We start from the raw sequence: 15,166 nt of genomic DNA, 5'->3' as shown, positions 1-15,166 counted from the left end.
AAATAGATTTCTCTGATATTAAAAAAAACAAACCCTTAAGTTAGGTACGGTGATAATTTAATAACTTTAAAAAGCGATGAGTATGTGCTACAGTGGTCTACTACATCATCTTCTCCACCTCTCAAACATGAGCACGCTCGCCTACAAGCACACACACGCATACACACACACATACACAATGTTAGAGTGGAAGTCCATGTAATATATTCCTAGGAACGGACACAAAAAGAAGTAGGGGAGATAATATTTACACACCGCTGTCAATGCTCAAGACTGGAGGTAGGATGGTGGATAGGGTAAATAGCCGGAAAAAAAACAACTTGCAACTTACCGGTATTTAGAGCACAGGTATCCCTATATGGTTATAGCGTACGATGCTCTGTTCCCACCCACCCGTCACATACGCACTTCCCCACCGATCTCCGTAATTACGTCCGTTTGGCAGGACTGGCGCCCAGCAGCGGGTAGCCCAACGGCTGCCGTGCAAGCTGCTGTGAGTTTGTCGAACAATCCTGCGCCGTCAACTACTAGCCGCTAGTTATAAATCACGTGCTGACTGCGGGGCCGCGAGATCAAAAGGAAACAAAGGCACCTGCAGTCTCTGCGGAGCGTCCACCACACCGGGCGTTTGTTGGAAATACTTGAAAACAGCAAACAGCTCCTAGCCATCCATCAGCCTTCTCCCCACGTATCGACTGCTGCATGCTGCGCCATCTATGATATTCGGGTGATCGACAAAATTAGTCCCTGGCCACCGTTAGCCCACCCACTCACCCACCCGCCAAATGGTGGGGTAGGGGGAAAGGGAAGGGGGATGAGTGGGTATGGAAAGGGATTTATTGTCATTTCAGTTTGCTTTCTTGCTCCGCGCAGGTTTTTTCCCCCTCCCCTTCTAATCAACTAAATCGTGGCGGTCGTGGACTTAATAATTTCCACATCGACCATGAATCACTGCTCTTGTGCTCGGATGTAAATGTGAGCTGTCGATATTACGCTGTCAGCTGGATCGTTGGAGACAATGTTATATAATGTCAGCCTTCCATGGCACACTAGCACCATAACTTTAAGCAGACCAAACAGAAAGGTTATAGAAATGCGAGCCAGCCTCCGGTGGAACAGTGACAAATGGATCGCAGCAGAAAATGTTACACAATACCAACCTTCGGTGAAAAATCTTGAAAACTGAATACTAAAGCATATGGTATATGGAAGCGTGTTCAACGTTGGGCTCGAATAACGTGCTGTTATTGAATTCTTAAAAGAGGATTAAGTTACTCCAGATTGAAATTCTGAAGACTTTTTTTTTTTTTGTTTTTTAAGAAAAGGAATAGCAATAAACCTTTCAACGTTACCTTGAAACTCTTACCGTATTAAAAAGCAGAATCAACGGGAATGAAATAAGAAATTAAACATTGTTTCCCATACAACAATGCCAAACCTCACAAAAGAGATGAAGAGAAATCTGAAGCGAGCAAACAATAAAACAGCAAAATCAAAACAAAGGACAGAATTAAAAGAGTAGCGTGGTATTGGCGGAAGTGTACTGAAGCGTGTAGTGACTGTGTAGAAAAATAATTACACAGCTTTGAAAATAATTGGAGTTATATTTCTTTTCCATTTATTTTATATTTAAGTGCATGAAAAACTTACCGACCGGCCCTCGTAACAATGTTATGCGCTGCTTTATTCCATTGAGAATTGCTGTAATACTGTCACATCAGCTTTCAAAGATTCAAACAAAGATGTTTAACCGATGACACTAAAGCAAACTTTTTAGCAGTACACACAGAACTAGGTTACACTGAAAAAATATGGTGGAAAGATTAAGCAGCATTCAGAAGGCGCATGTTCCTTCTTGATAATAGTAAAGAAAGTAAGATGGTGTGCTATTAAAGAATTAATGGCGTGTAGTCTTTTTGCTGACGATTGGATAAAACTCAGTGCAAGACGTTTCTCCGAATTTGAATGAATATCCCTTTTCTATTCTCGAGGTACACTCCTACAAACATCACAATGTAAAGAAAGATGTCAGAATCATGAAGTCGCAGTAAGCTTATGTTCCCAGTTCTCCCTATGACCGAGGCCTACCCTGATGTCATGTTAATGACTTCTTGCTGTGCATAGTGATGTTTGTAGGAGTGTACCTCCAGAACGAACTGTGGATTATTCACACAGTGTTTGGGTCTTGCACTTGGCTTTATCCAATCACTAAGAAACATTTTGCTCCCTCCTAGTCCTTTAACAATGATTCATCAAGTAATGTCAGTCGCACGGTAGGGCGATAGTGATAAAGCGAGGGTAAGCTTTTGCCCTGAGGCAACATAGGGAACTCAAGGACAAGCCTCTTGTTTCCAAAATTATAAAGCAGTTGTTGCTTTACCCCTGAGCTGTAGTTATAAAATGATGTCAAATAAGGTATTAAAAAAAAAAAAACCAAAAAAAAAAAAATGAAGGAGTGACCGCGGGGTCTGGACATCGCTTTATAACTTCGGAAACAAGACGATTGTCTTTGAGTTCACCATTTTGGCCTGGAGAAACGTCTTACTCTAACTTCATAACTGCTAACCCTAGAAGTATCTTTGCTCCTCTGAAGACTAGGATTCATTGTTTAAATTGCTTTTAACGCCCGCTGTATGGTAGGCGACTTAACACAGGTATAATCATGCATGCCTGTGCGTGCGTGAGAATGAGTAGGGCAGAGGAGGGCGACAGAGGGAAGAGCGGAGAAGGGAAAAAGATGAGAAAAGGAAAAGAGCATGAACAACATACTTGGGGGAATATAGTTTAAATGCAAACAGCGGTAATGAAATAATTCCATTAGTTATCCGACCTGATTAAAGGCAGCTTCATTCGCCGTCGCCGGTAATAATGGCAAGATTTATACAGTCCATGTTGATGTTCAGCTACTTCAATAATCTCCACGTATCCGCCTTACACATATCCTGTACATATTCATTCACTTAGCAAATTGATCTCAGTATTGCGCCCAATGAGGGGGTAAAATATTTCGACCACTTAAATATACAAGCACTGCTCTGAAGTCTGTTCTTTTTTTTAAATTAGTTTGTTCTATTTTTCGTTTTGTTTTACAAACTACAAGGCACGATAACTCGCTACAAAAACAAAATTAAGAGGACTTGTCCTCCTGCGTACACCCTGAGAAAAGAGAAAAAGAAACGACAGGGCACCTTGGGTTTCATCTAAAAACTTACATGCATGGTACACAGTACCTGATAATTTCACCAATCCCTACACCACAGCAATGACGCCTATGTTAAAGGCAAGAAACAATTCCAGTGAGGGTTTCTCCCCAAAATCAAGACCGTGTTAGTCTGACCAACTGCATTCTGCTTATTTCTGGTCTAAACGCTGATCATGCGCGATCCAGCAATGAACAGAATGAAACGTGTTGCAAAGAGCGACATCTTGCTTACCTGGTGGTCGCGCTCTGCGTCAGACACCTGGCGGGACGCTCGTCCAGGACCGGTGCTAGTCAGAACAGAGCGTGTGCACCGGGAGAGCTGACAGTACTACCTGCACGTAAATCTCTGGAGCAGGTTCGCCAGCCCAGGCGGTGACACGTAGTACGCGGTGTTGAGAGATCTTTGAGGCGTGACATCCAAGACAAGAAAGATGACACTGATAGAAACCCGCTGTGCCAAGCTTGGAAAATCGCGTCGCCCTCTGACCTACGATTTATGAACATGAAACTGGAGCATCGCGTGAAAGCTGATAGAACTGCTGACGTCTCAAGAGTTCGGTGCTCCCACGCCTACCATTGTCTTATTGTCTCCATGTTGGCAATCGCCACAGCAGGGCCTTAAAATGTGGGAATCAATGGCAAAAGTCACCCACTACATGAACATATATAAAAAAAAAAACAACAAATCCAATATGTCATCTCAAACAGTGTGCTCATGTTTTTTATCTGCGTTCGTGTTTGCGCGTGCACAAGTGAGCAGACCAGACAGTTTGACAGAGACCGGGGTCGGGTGAACAGTCAGGCTAGATGGACCTTGCCACGCTTATGAAACAGTAGCGACTTGGCTGAGTGCTAGCCCCAGCTTGATGGTGTCTGGGGCCGAGACAGTAACTCAAGGCGATATCACAGCGAGCTACTAAGCCCAGTAAAACGTAGAGGCGGGGTAGGGGTGGGGCTACATCTTAGAAGAAACTACCTGTTGGGGCGAAATCCGAACCCTCAGCTCACAAACCAACATACAGGCAAAAAGAGGATCCTCTTTGCACAGAGGAGGCCTGCTGAACCACCCCTGTTAGAATGACAAAATTAGTTTCTGACCACGATCGCAAAGATACAGGCAACACATTTTCACTGCATATACAGTGGCGTAGGAAGATCCTTGATCTTCGGAATAAGAGGGGGAGTGGGGGGGGGGACGGCTAAATCCATGCTGACAGTGAACGACGTTCGCACTCGCACATTACGAGAAAAAAGGAGGAGGGGCGTGAGTGCACTCCATGTACACACACGCGGGCGCCCACATGCTGCATTCAGCGTTAAACGACAAAGCAGCATTTAACAGAAACAAAACTCGATGAAAATGATGCGCAGTTATCACAATCACAAGAAATTATATAATATTCAGAATAAGATAAACTGTATAATCATATTTATCATATTCAAGGTATGCAAGTCAGTGTCCAAAAACAAAACAACAAAAAACCTGTTTCATTTGTAGTAAACTAGTGCTTCTTTTTCTTCTCTTTAAATCAAGGGATAGATGCAATAAATAAATAACTTTTGCTTATTCTATTGCCAAATAAAGATTTTGTCATTTGTGTGTGTGTCTCTCTAGGCGCCTTTACCTTTTTTGTACTTTGCGAAGAATCACACCTTAAGCATTGAGCCGGGAAGGGAAGCAAAAAAAAAAAATTCTATTCCCCGCAGAATTTTTATGAGAGGACGGCTGCCCCCTTGCCTCCTACGCCACTGATATACACTTTGTCTTTCACTGAGGACAGGACACTAGAATGACGATACGAATATTGTCCGTCCCGGAGCATAACTCTCTTTACATGACGACTAACTTCGTTCATCATTGTCGGCACGACATTAATATCTCGGCCGAGCCGGCGCGCGCATGAGGGTTAATGTGAAAACGACGCAAATCAAAGTCAGGTGCGTGAAACGCTGTCGTCCCCCGATCAGCTCTCGATGTTAACAGTGAATGGAGTCACAACGGGGAGGGTGGAACTCTACCCTGTTATCGCTGACTACAGAGCCAGGCGCAGGAAATTGCGTCGCAGTGGTCAAGCTGACCCGCTGTCGTGCAGTGAGATCTCTTGCTGCATTTTATCATCATGCACCAGGCTTTAGGCCGAAGAACCTCATCAAAATTCTAATCCCACCCAGTCTCCCCCACCTCTCCATTCTCTCCCTCTCTCTGTGCGTGCGTGCGTGTGTGTGCGAAATCATTCACCTACACTCCCTCCTTTGGTACCGCACCCATAACACCAACGACGACACTGTATATAAATGGTCCCCTAACGTCGCTGTCCAATGTCAACGAGGTTGATGATGCCACTCACGTGGGTTCACGACCTCTCAGAGACAGGCTTTACAGTCTGCTTATCACCCAGAGACGGGCAAGATAAAGAAGTCGAGATATCGCGTGAGCGTTCGTCATCCAACACGCTTCATCCGAACATGGGTGCATGGCCGTAACTCTCCTCCAAGAAGAATCAGCAGTTGTTTCCTTTTTATTAACAGCCAGTACAGTACTCAGCTGTTTGCGGGGTTTCTTACTTTCCTGCTGTATTAACTGTTCTATTGCGTGTCCCCCCCCCACCCCAAAAAATAACAAAAATAAAATAAATAAAAATAAAAAACCAAATAAACAACAAAACTCTTGATTCCCCCCCCCCCCCGAGGAAAAGGAAGCTAACTCTCCATGAAGACGTCATATGGTTGTCGTCCCCGATGATGATTCTTCGAGACGCATATTATTTTCATTAACCGCCAAACCATCTTGTTCTCTCCGCTTTTAGAGGACAATGTCTGATTTTTTTTTCTTGACAGTATGATTGCGGTATGTCTGTGTCATGTCCTGCCCAAAGCACTTTCTATTTCTGAAGACTCTACTTAATACGGTGGAAGTTCATCACCTCAAGGTTCACAGCCTGAAAGGTTTACTTTCGCACCTCCTACGACTTGTGTCGTAAAGCAAATGTTGGCAACGCCGAAACGATCTGAACGCTTTAGTGCTGCTCGGGGGTTTTATCCCAGTGCTCAACTCAAATAGGGTGCGGGACACAAAGCAAACTTGGCGCTAAACCTTGAGGGTCCTGCACAGAACGCGGTGAAAATCATCCATCCAATCAGTTATACGGTCGTCACTCCACTCACCCCACGCAAAGGGAGAAGGATGTGCACTGTAAAATTTGGATAGCCACGAGGTCGATCAGTGCGAAGGGGATATGAATGCCGACGCACCAGGGTAACAATTGAGTAAGTGCTGAGCTGCATAATAGAAAGTAAAAAGAAAGGAAATAAATTGACCAAAGACAAACAGCAACTCAACAATATCACGAACACTCACTTTACACTTGGCCCACAATATTACGAGCCAGGAGCGTTGTCGCCCTGCGAAACCCACGCCGAGATTTAATGCTAATTACCTTACGAAATCTCTCTCTCCGGCCTCGCAACTGCGAGTCCTCTGTTTTCTATTTTTTCTATCTTTAATTGAGGTATGTGAACTACAGAACTACAGTGAAAAACCGGATGGAATCCCAGATAAAAACAAATAAATAAGCAAAAAAAAAAAAAAAAAAAAACCTAAGAAAACATAAAATCGAGATCATATTTTGTAACCCATCTCTCACTTTTGTATGGTGAAAACACGTGCAAGGAAACAAAAGCAGTTGTCATAAAACTTTGAAAGAGTGTCTTTCGAGGGATTAAGGCAGTTGCGACACGCAGCTTCCGTGAAAATAGAATGAAATCTTTTTCATATCCTCCCTCCCACCTCCTGCAATTTTTTTTTCGGTCCTTCCGTGGGTGTGAGTGCATATTTACTGAAAGGAAACGATAAAACATGCTTGCTTCGCTTCTTAACAACGCCCTAAATGGAGCATAGTCATGAGACTCTTCGAAAGTCAAACCTTTGTCATTGAAATAGACAAACTGTCAGACGCTGGAGGGTGCAGATCATTAAAACCTCGTATATTCCTAACAGTAAGTAGACCATTGTCTACACCGACGGCTTCGCAAACGATGCAACGAAGAGCATTGGGTACGAAGCGCTCATCCAACAGTCCGATTAGCTCACAGTGAGTCTGTAAGCTTCCAGCAGTTACCCCAGCTATAACTACAAAGCTGGGATCAACGCTCTTAGCTATGCTGCCAGCCACAACAGGACAGAAATTATAACACAACGCATAGCAGGATATTCTGCACTATAAGCCCTCAATGCCAGCATTTCGAACCAGAGCCTGGAAAAGCCGAAGCATCAGCTTCAAACTCTTTGCAAGACAGACGTCCACTATTTCCACTGGATGCCTGCTCTTAGTTTAGCCAACGGCAACGAAAAGGAAGATGCGTGCTGGGAAGAAAGGCAGCGGGAAGGAGCAATCAGTCACTTCAAGAGGCCAAGAAGTTCAAGATGTATAGATGGAAGCAAAACTTCTCCAACAAGAACTCTGACTACAAACCACACCAAGATTCCCTCTATCACCTCAGCTGTGCTTTGTGTCCGCCTCCAAGACCACAGACTACACCAGGATTTGTTGAACATCCGAGGACCTGAGTAAAACTGCCCAGCGTATGAGACCATGTGGTCTTCGAGCATGAAATAGCCGCCTAAATCGAAGAAGAAGGGGAGTCATGGAGGAAGGCAAAGGAGAGAGTAACTGTTGTTTTTTTTTTTATGCCGACTGCGGCTGTACCACGGCTTTAAAGACAAGAAATAAAGTGAAGGCTTCCATGTGACCACTTCCAGTTGTATGTACACAGTTCAAGAGGTCAACATGAAGTGGTTCAGAGTTATCCTCTATAGTTCTACTCCATCATGCGGTGATGTCATCAGTGACGACACTGTACAATGACGTATACACACAGTGGATTGGTTACTCAAACCCAAATAAAAGCAAATGTCGATAAAGTAGAAGACATCCGCAGACCTTCACCTAACAAGCAGGCACCACACTCGTAGAAAATTCATTCTCAATGCTGTACATCACATAGATTCCCTATGACTTGTGTGAAATATGTGAAGCAATACTGTGTCACACAAACCCACAGATCGAAGGTGAAAATGACGCATGCAGATAACAGACAACACTAAAATTATCTCCCGCACAAAAGACATTAAAGCTGAAAAATAACACATCAGGCGAGACTGAAGACAAAGCAGTTTCCATTCTGCCTCCATCTTTCTTGTTTTCAATATAATAAATGGTGCACATCAAACTGGCAAGGATCGGGCGGCCTGTCCCCCCATGCTACGGTAGTTATATGTGTAGCTCAGTGTGCTCCAGCATGCGGCCTCGTCCGAGATGTTCATTTTCATGGCGTCTTTGGCGAACGCGCAATGCCATGGACAATCAAGAGACCGAGATAGAATGCAAATTAATTATCAAATGGGTAATTTCCAGACGAAAGAGTACGTTTCCTTACGGAAACATTCTCAGACATGTTGTAGTATTTTGCAGTCTTAGCTGCATTGTGACAGATAAATGCCAGTGTTTGCATAAATTTGATAATAATGCTTGTGTTGAGTGAGGTGAGCCACAGCTCATCTAATTATATCGCACGACACATCAAGCACAAACAGGCCACACTTAAAAAAGACCCCCCCCCCCCACAACCAAAAAGGAACAATGCTGAGACTAAGAGGATGAGAAGGTGAGAGAAATACATGAGTCAAGGTGAAAAAGAAAAGAGGCAACATAAGCAATAAAATGGTCAAAGCAACCTGCATGCTGGTCTCAGGCGATGAGACTGTGGCAAGATGGAGACGCTGCTGCTAATCCATGTTATCGGGCAAAAATAGAACAGACTTTTCCGACGGAGAACATCTTCCCTCCCATATCTCGCATGTATCGGTGATACCGCAGACTAGTGCCAACAGCGAAGAAGCACACGGTGAAGTAGCTACAGAAAGGAGATTTTTTTTTCTTTGGTGGGGGTGGGGTAGGAAGACGATGTAGGAGCCCAGTCAGGCGTCAGGAATGCCGCCCTCAGCTCTTCACGGACAGAATGTAAACACAAACATCGCTCGTCTTCTTACGCCACATCTCCCACACCCCCACCCTATCCACCAACAGCCGCCAGCTGCAACGATGACGCGGCATGGCACATGAACCTCCTGCACTTGGTCAATGCTATACCTGCGTTACCTACAGTTCTTATTGCAAGCGCACCACCCCGGCTGATGCCCCTTCGTCCCTCACACGTCCCCCCACCCTCAACCTTCTCTCACACACACACCAACACTGTAGGGCGGTGTTGTCGGTGCGTGTTATACCAGCAATACTCCAAAATGAGGAGCTCTCGGGTGCATGCAGGATTCTACCGTACGCACTCTTGCTCTCCACCATTGCAAAACGTGTTCAATCAAGTTTCCGCCGCACACGAGTGGCAGGTATAGATCTACCACTTGTCGACGCCTGTTTGTGGAGATGGATTCGGCGGCGAATCGGCCTCGACTGATTTATCTTCCATTGTAGAGCCAGGCTGGTGATTTTGACAGTAGTGCACTCGGCTACCTGCCCTAGTTAAGCGCTGAACACATTGCGCTCCAGTATCTCTCTCTCACACACAATACTGGCCGTTTTCACTTACTTTTTGTTTATGTGCACACTTCCATAGCCACTGTGGTACGTACACTGGTTGCCGAGGATAAAGGGGTGGTTTTCCAGTTCCAGGTAGCTCCTGTCGCGGTGCTGACACAGCTTCAGGCGTAACAACAAAAAAATCTCAAATAGTTGTACCCATGCCTGCGTTTTAAGTGGGTGGCTGTCTCAACGCACGCACAAGCACTTTTAAGACAGATCGCGTTTATCGACCTTCACAAAGAACGACGTCCCATAACTCACGAGTCGTGTGGGTCAAGCCTGTCCTCGAGCATGGGAGGGCTGGGGTGGGGTGGAGGGAGTGGGCGGAGTGGTGCTGCTTTCTTTCATCTTTGCCACACAGAAGCATGGTTGCCACATGATGTCTGGGTCAGCACACCGCATTGAAACTGTCGAGCACCGAGCCACCATTTGCAGACTCAAGGGCAGCATATGGCCGCTGTTTTCAAGGCTTCTATTGTCTACCCAATTCATCTATTGTTTGCCCGATCTGTGTGTGTGCGTGTGATCTCGCGCCCCCGTACGACTCTATTTGAGGGGACGGGAAGAACTCTCTTTAAAAATAAGCTTTTATGCAAGCACAGTCACTACATTTTTCCCCTTTTGTCTCGGTCGCAAAAATATAATTTATATTATCGTCTGCCCACAAGTTTACAACGGGGTGGCACAATGCATGATTATTAGAACAGAAGAGGCTACTCTTCCCGGGGAAAAAAAACGAATACAATGTAGGAAATGTGGAAGTTGGAAGATGGCTGGACATGGAAGCGCACACACATTTCCGCGAAGGACATTTGACCTGTACACCTGGTTAAGAAGCATACCTGTACATAACCGATAAAGTAACATCTAGTTTAATTGTACACGCAGTCGCCTCAAAGCAAAAATGTATGCAACCATTGACACCAACAGCAACGTCGATCAAGGGTGACTCCTACTACCTGACACTACCTTCACCATTTAGGTCGCCACGCTAACTGGTTTCCCAGTTAATTCTGACAAATCTACAAGAACTGCTTTTTCAAACCGCCGACCCAGAAACTTTGAAAGCAGCAAATCGCAAAAGTGTGACATGCATTTTGCAAGCTACTCAGGTACAACAACTGAACATTCCGACGTCACGACGTAGGAAACCAAAACCTCGAATAGTTCAGGAGACATCTACAACTGTTTCCCATGATTGTCGGAAAGAGGAAGAAGGAAAATAAAATCTCAGGCGGGCAGAAGGACTGTTTGTGACGCACTCTCTGTCAAAAGCGATTCTCAGACAACTAACGATTACAACTGCCGTGCAAGACACATTCTAAAAGTTTATTGACGAGACAGTGGGTGCCCTTAGATAATCATCACAGCAATCTTGAGCAGTTTTTATCAGTCATTCATTCAGTCTTTTATACTGTTTCTCTCCATGCTGGTTCCAAAGTCTGTCTGTCTTATCATAACAGTTTGAACAGCAATGTACACAACTATTTGTTCTAAAAGGTGGGATTAGGCTTCTTTTTGTGGCCAGCAAATTGTCACAAAATCTTCTAACATTTTGTCTATACCAGAACATGTCTGTTCCGGAGAATATGTTTTACTGAGTTCATGAAAATGTTATACTATGGCCGTAAGCTGAATAGGTCTATGCACCGTCTGCAGTCCAGCTGCTCAACCATAAAAATATTGTTAGTTGTGTGTGCGCATGGGTGTGTTATGTTGCAGGAGTCTCTGAAGAACGGTTTTAAACATACGATTTCATGTTTTTGTGTTTTGCTATGAAGCATCCCTTGTCTTACTCTTATCTTGTATAGTACTTGTTCTGTTTCTTTTGTCTGTGTAATTTTTTTGTAATTAAACACAATTCCCTTAGATTAATTCCCCTGTGGGATTAATAAAGTTTGTCGTTTGTTCGGCATTTTCATTCTCACCATGAAGGACAGCAAGGAAAAGGGAGGTTAGATCACAAGCTGTTAACAGTCTTATCAACACCCACCTCAATTTTGCTTCCCTTGACAAAATCTTTGCTGTCTTTGGCCTGTCGGTCACCACAATGGTTTGCATCTCTGCTGATGCCTGTCTGATGTCGCTCAGTGATGTTGTGAGAACTTTGGCATAAAGAAACAATATTGTAAGACCTTTAAGTAGCAATAATTTTTGAATGACAGTCTGCTTATAAGATTTTTTCATTACATTTCTATGAATTATTATATGGCAATCAACTTCAAAGGTGCTGAATTACTCGGAATTTGAGGCATTCTCTACTGAAATAATTCCATAGGGTACTCAAAAGCCTTCTGTGCATATTTAAATAAATAAACATACATCCAATCAAGATCTTCTGTACTCGTCAGCTCTTGATTCCTGAGGTCATGTGATACTTTGAAGATTCTTACCGACTGCCATTAGTCCTTAGAGCACTACGTAAGCGCGAAGACATGGCCAAGGTAAGCGACTCCAGCAAGGTTACAAACGATAGTGCAATGCAGATCGCCTCCCTTTCTTAGATGTCATCATTTCGGTTCCACAAGCCATGAAGTTATTCTGTCAATAAATTAATTAATTTAACTACTACATCTTCAACATGCTATGTAATGCGAAAAGTGAAAGGTTTTCAATGAAACAGTGTATTACAAACTACCAAAACACAAAAAAAAACCCTCTACACCCATATAAATGTTTCTAAAATGAACACACACGCATTTTCTTAATTCTGATCTACTACGCATGTAATGGTTCCAATGAATATTCATCACAGTTCCTGTAAATATGTTTATCAAATATCCACTTAAAACACCTGAGAATAAGGTGATACAGCCTAGAATGCCTGCACATGCTCTCTCTCTTACACACACACACACATGTATTTCAATGAGAGTGCCAGTTTACTGATAAATAATTGCACATAGCTACAAAGAAATAAGTAAAATAACAAGATATGCCAGGTTTAAATAGACAAATTAAAACAAACAAACTGCATGACCATTAGCACAAATAATCATATAAAAGACTAAGCAGTAAAACAGATCACATGATCACTAGTTACTCACGCTCTCTTCTCAAAAAGAAAACCTTCCAGTCTTAGCAAACAGATTCACCTCTTATATTCAAGTTCATTAACATCTATAAAATATAGAATTTTATTTTACTTAGCAGCAAATAATAGTTCCAAAAGATCTTTCAATGCAGTATCTACTTTTGGTATCTAGATTATCTAATGTCACCCAACAGTTATAACATATCCTAATTGCAGCATGTCTGTATGAAGTATACATATAAAATAATATTTATTGATCTAGTCTAAAATACACTCTGCTGTTTAAAACATTTATTATGTTAGTCTTCACACGATTTACATTCTGTGCTGTTAGCAGCACATTTTATATTGTTGCAGTACAATAATAATATATCTTATTGTTACATAGCAAATTAACATACACGGTTTGCTAGGCAGAAGTAGAATAATCCTAAGGTTTTTCTTTTTAGTTTGCACATATATGTGCATGTGTTTGTGTTTGTTCTAAAAGTGGTAATTACCATACCATGTGTATATCCAGCAGACCTTATCATAGTACTTTCTGTACAGTAAAAGCAGCAACAGTAGTACAAGTAAAAATAATTGTGGCAAGAAACTTAAAAATCACAGTGGAAACATAAAGAAAGACTGAGGTATGAAATGAATGTGTCTGCGTGTGTTTGTATGCATATACATACATGGGTTTGCATGCATTGTACTTGAGCACGTAAACACAAATGCATCATGCATGTGCATGCATATAATGATTGTGAATATATAAATGATGTATATGTGTAAATAAAAATGTAATTTGAATACATCATCACAAGTACTAATTTTATACTTATAGCAAATTCTATTGCAACATATTATTTTTGTGTAACCATTGCAATAAAGAGCTAATAACTTATTTTAAGAAGATTTTTATAACAATTCTTAAGTATTCTCATTTAACATCATAAATATTGCCTACTATAAGTTTATGTGTATGTACCTTTGATGGTTTTGTTATACTCGTCCTGATGGTATATTCAATAAAGTGATTCTGATTCTGTTTAACATTTAACAATCAACTGAGTCCTAATGACATGGGTGAAACACTCTGGTTTCTGCAGGGCTGATTATACAATTTTCTTTCCTTGGAGTTGATAAAATTGTTATGAACTAATAAAATTAATGTATAATTTTTTGTTCACTACAAACTCATACTTTGTCAATAGCACACACGATTCTACATAATTTATTTTGGTTAAAATATCTCTTTTAAGTGAATTTATACTAAACATTCATATTTTTTTGGAAGCATGTGTAACAGAATTGCGTTACTTTTGACTACAGTGATATTGGCACTGCGCATTCTGGTGACTTAAAAGTACAATGTATGAAACACTGAGAAAAATGTTATCAAGAAGCAACAAAATTAATTTATCATATCATGTGTCACGGTCATGATTATCCTCAGTCAAGTTTAACTTTGTCGCATCAAATTCACCCCTGATTTTGCATGTCATTCAGTATCGTCTGCTACATTCTAACAAGGAGCACAGCGCACTCCATTCTGATGCGCATCGGATAAAAGAGACAAAGGAAAATCGAAGCACTTCCACAGCAAATTCGCCCTCGTATTTCTACAAAATTCCATCAGACGGGCGCACACAAGGCAAAAAGGAAAAAAAAAATCAATATTGTGCAGCCATAGCATAAAACAAACAGCAAAGAAGTACAACATGCACTTCCGCTCGTCTGTGCTTTTTGAGGTCAGCAAGACACCTTGCTCAGCCATAGGGAGAAAACAGATAGCATCGATAAGAGTTTAAAATGTAACAACTTACTTTCTTGTTTTCTTCCATCTTCATCTGTCTTGAAAGCAAATCAACGAAGGTCTGCAGCCTTGATACCATGAGTTGCTTCTTCTCTGGAATTCATTTAAAGACCACGAGTTGTCTTTTCTCAACAATTTCATCAAAAGCAGACGGAATGGGAAGACACCAGTTTGAGAACTGTTGCACAGGGCGCTTGTTGCTGTTTTAACAAAAATCTGTTTAAACTTGATATATGAATGAAACAATATTAAACAACTTTTTATAGTGTTTTGTTTACTATGAATGAAACTATATTAAACGAATTTTTATAGTGTTTTGTTTGCTATGTTTCGTACATATCGTTACTCAGCCATGCGGCTTCAGTAGGTTTGTGTATATGAGTTGTTATTATATATTATGCAGGTCTGTGTGACGAGTGTACGTGTTCGGTGGTTTAGTCATTGTTGGATTGTGTGGATGAGATTTGTTTTTTGTTGTGCGAGTTGCTTATAAATAAACCATGGGACAATATCGCTGGACTTGGACACGTCAC

General features: G+C 42.1%; 1 protein-coding gene across 4 annotated transcripts in view; it reads right to left on the bottom strand.

The window, feature by feature from the left end:
- Nucleotides 1-14,788, bottom strand: part of LOC112556836 — an 85,348-nt gene extending 70,560 nt beyond the window's left edge. The window contains exons 1-3 of one of the 4 annotated variants that reach the window (XM_025226258.1): nucleotides 14,644-14,788; nucleotides 12,192-12,339; nucleotides 11,792-11,903 (exon numbers count right to left, since the gene is read on the bottom strand). The gene's annotated coding sequence lies outside the window, so the exon portion shown is untranslated. Of the gene's footprint in view, nucleotides 1-331; nucleotides 383-3,434; nucleotides 3,815-8,936; nucleotides 9,576-11,791; nucleotides 11,904-12,191; nucleotides 12,340-14,643 lie in introns of those variants that run through there. The other 3 variants (XM_025226266.1, XM_025226282.1, XM_025226273.1) reach the window with 3 other exon arrangements.
- Between the last annotated feature and the right edge of the window lie 378 nt (nucleotides 14,789-15,166).

Source organism: Pomacea canaliculata, linkage group LG1 (genome assembly GCF_003073045.1).
Source record: "Pomacea canaliculata isolate SZHN2017 linkage group LG1, ASM307304v1, whole genome shotgun sequence".
NCBI classification, from domain to species: domain Eukaryota; kingdom Metazoa; phylum Mollusca; class Gastropoda; order Architaenioglossa; family Ampullariidae; genus Pomacea; species Pomacea canaliculata.
Note: the sequence above shows the minus strand (reverse complement) of the source record. Positions and strands in the feature narration are given on the sequence as shown.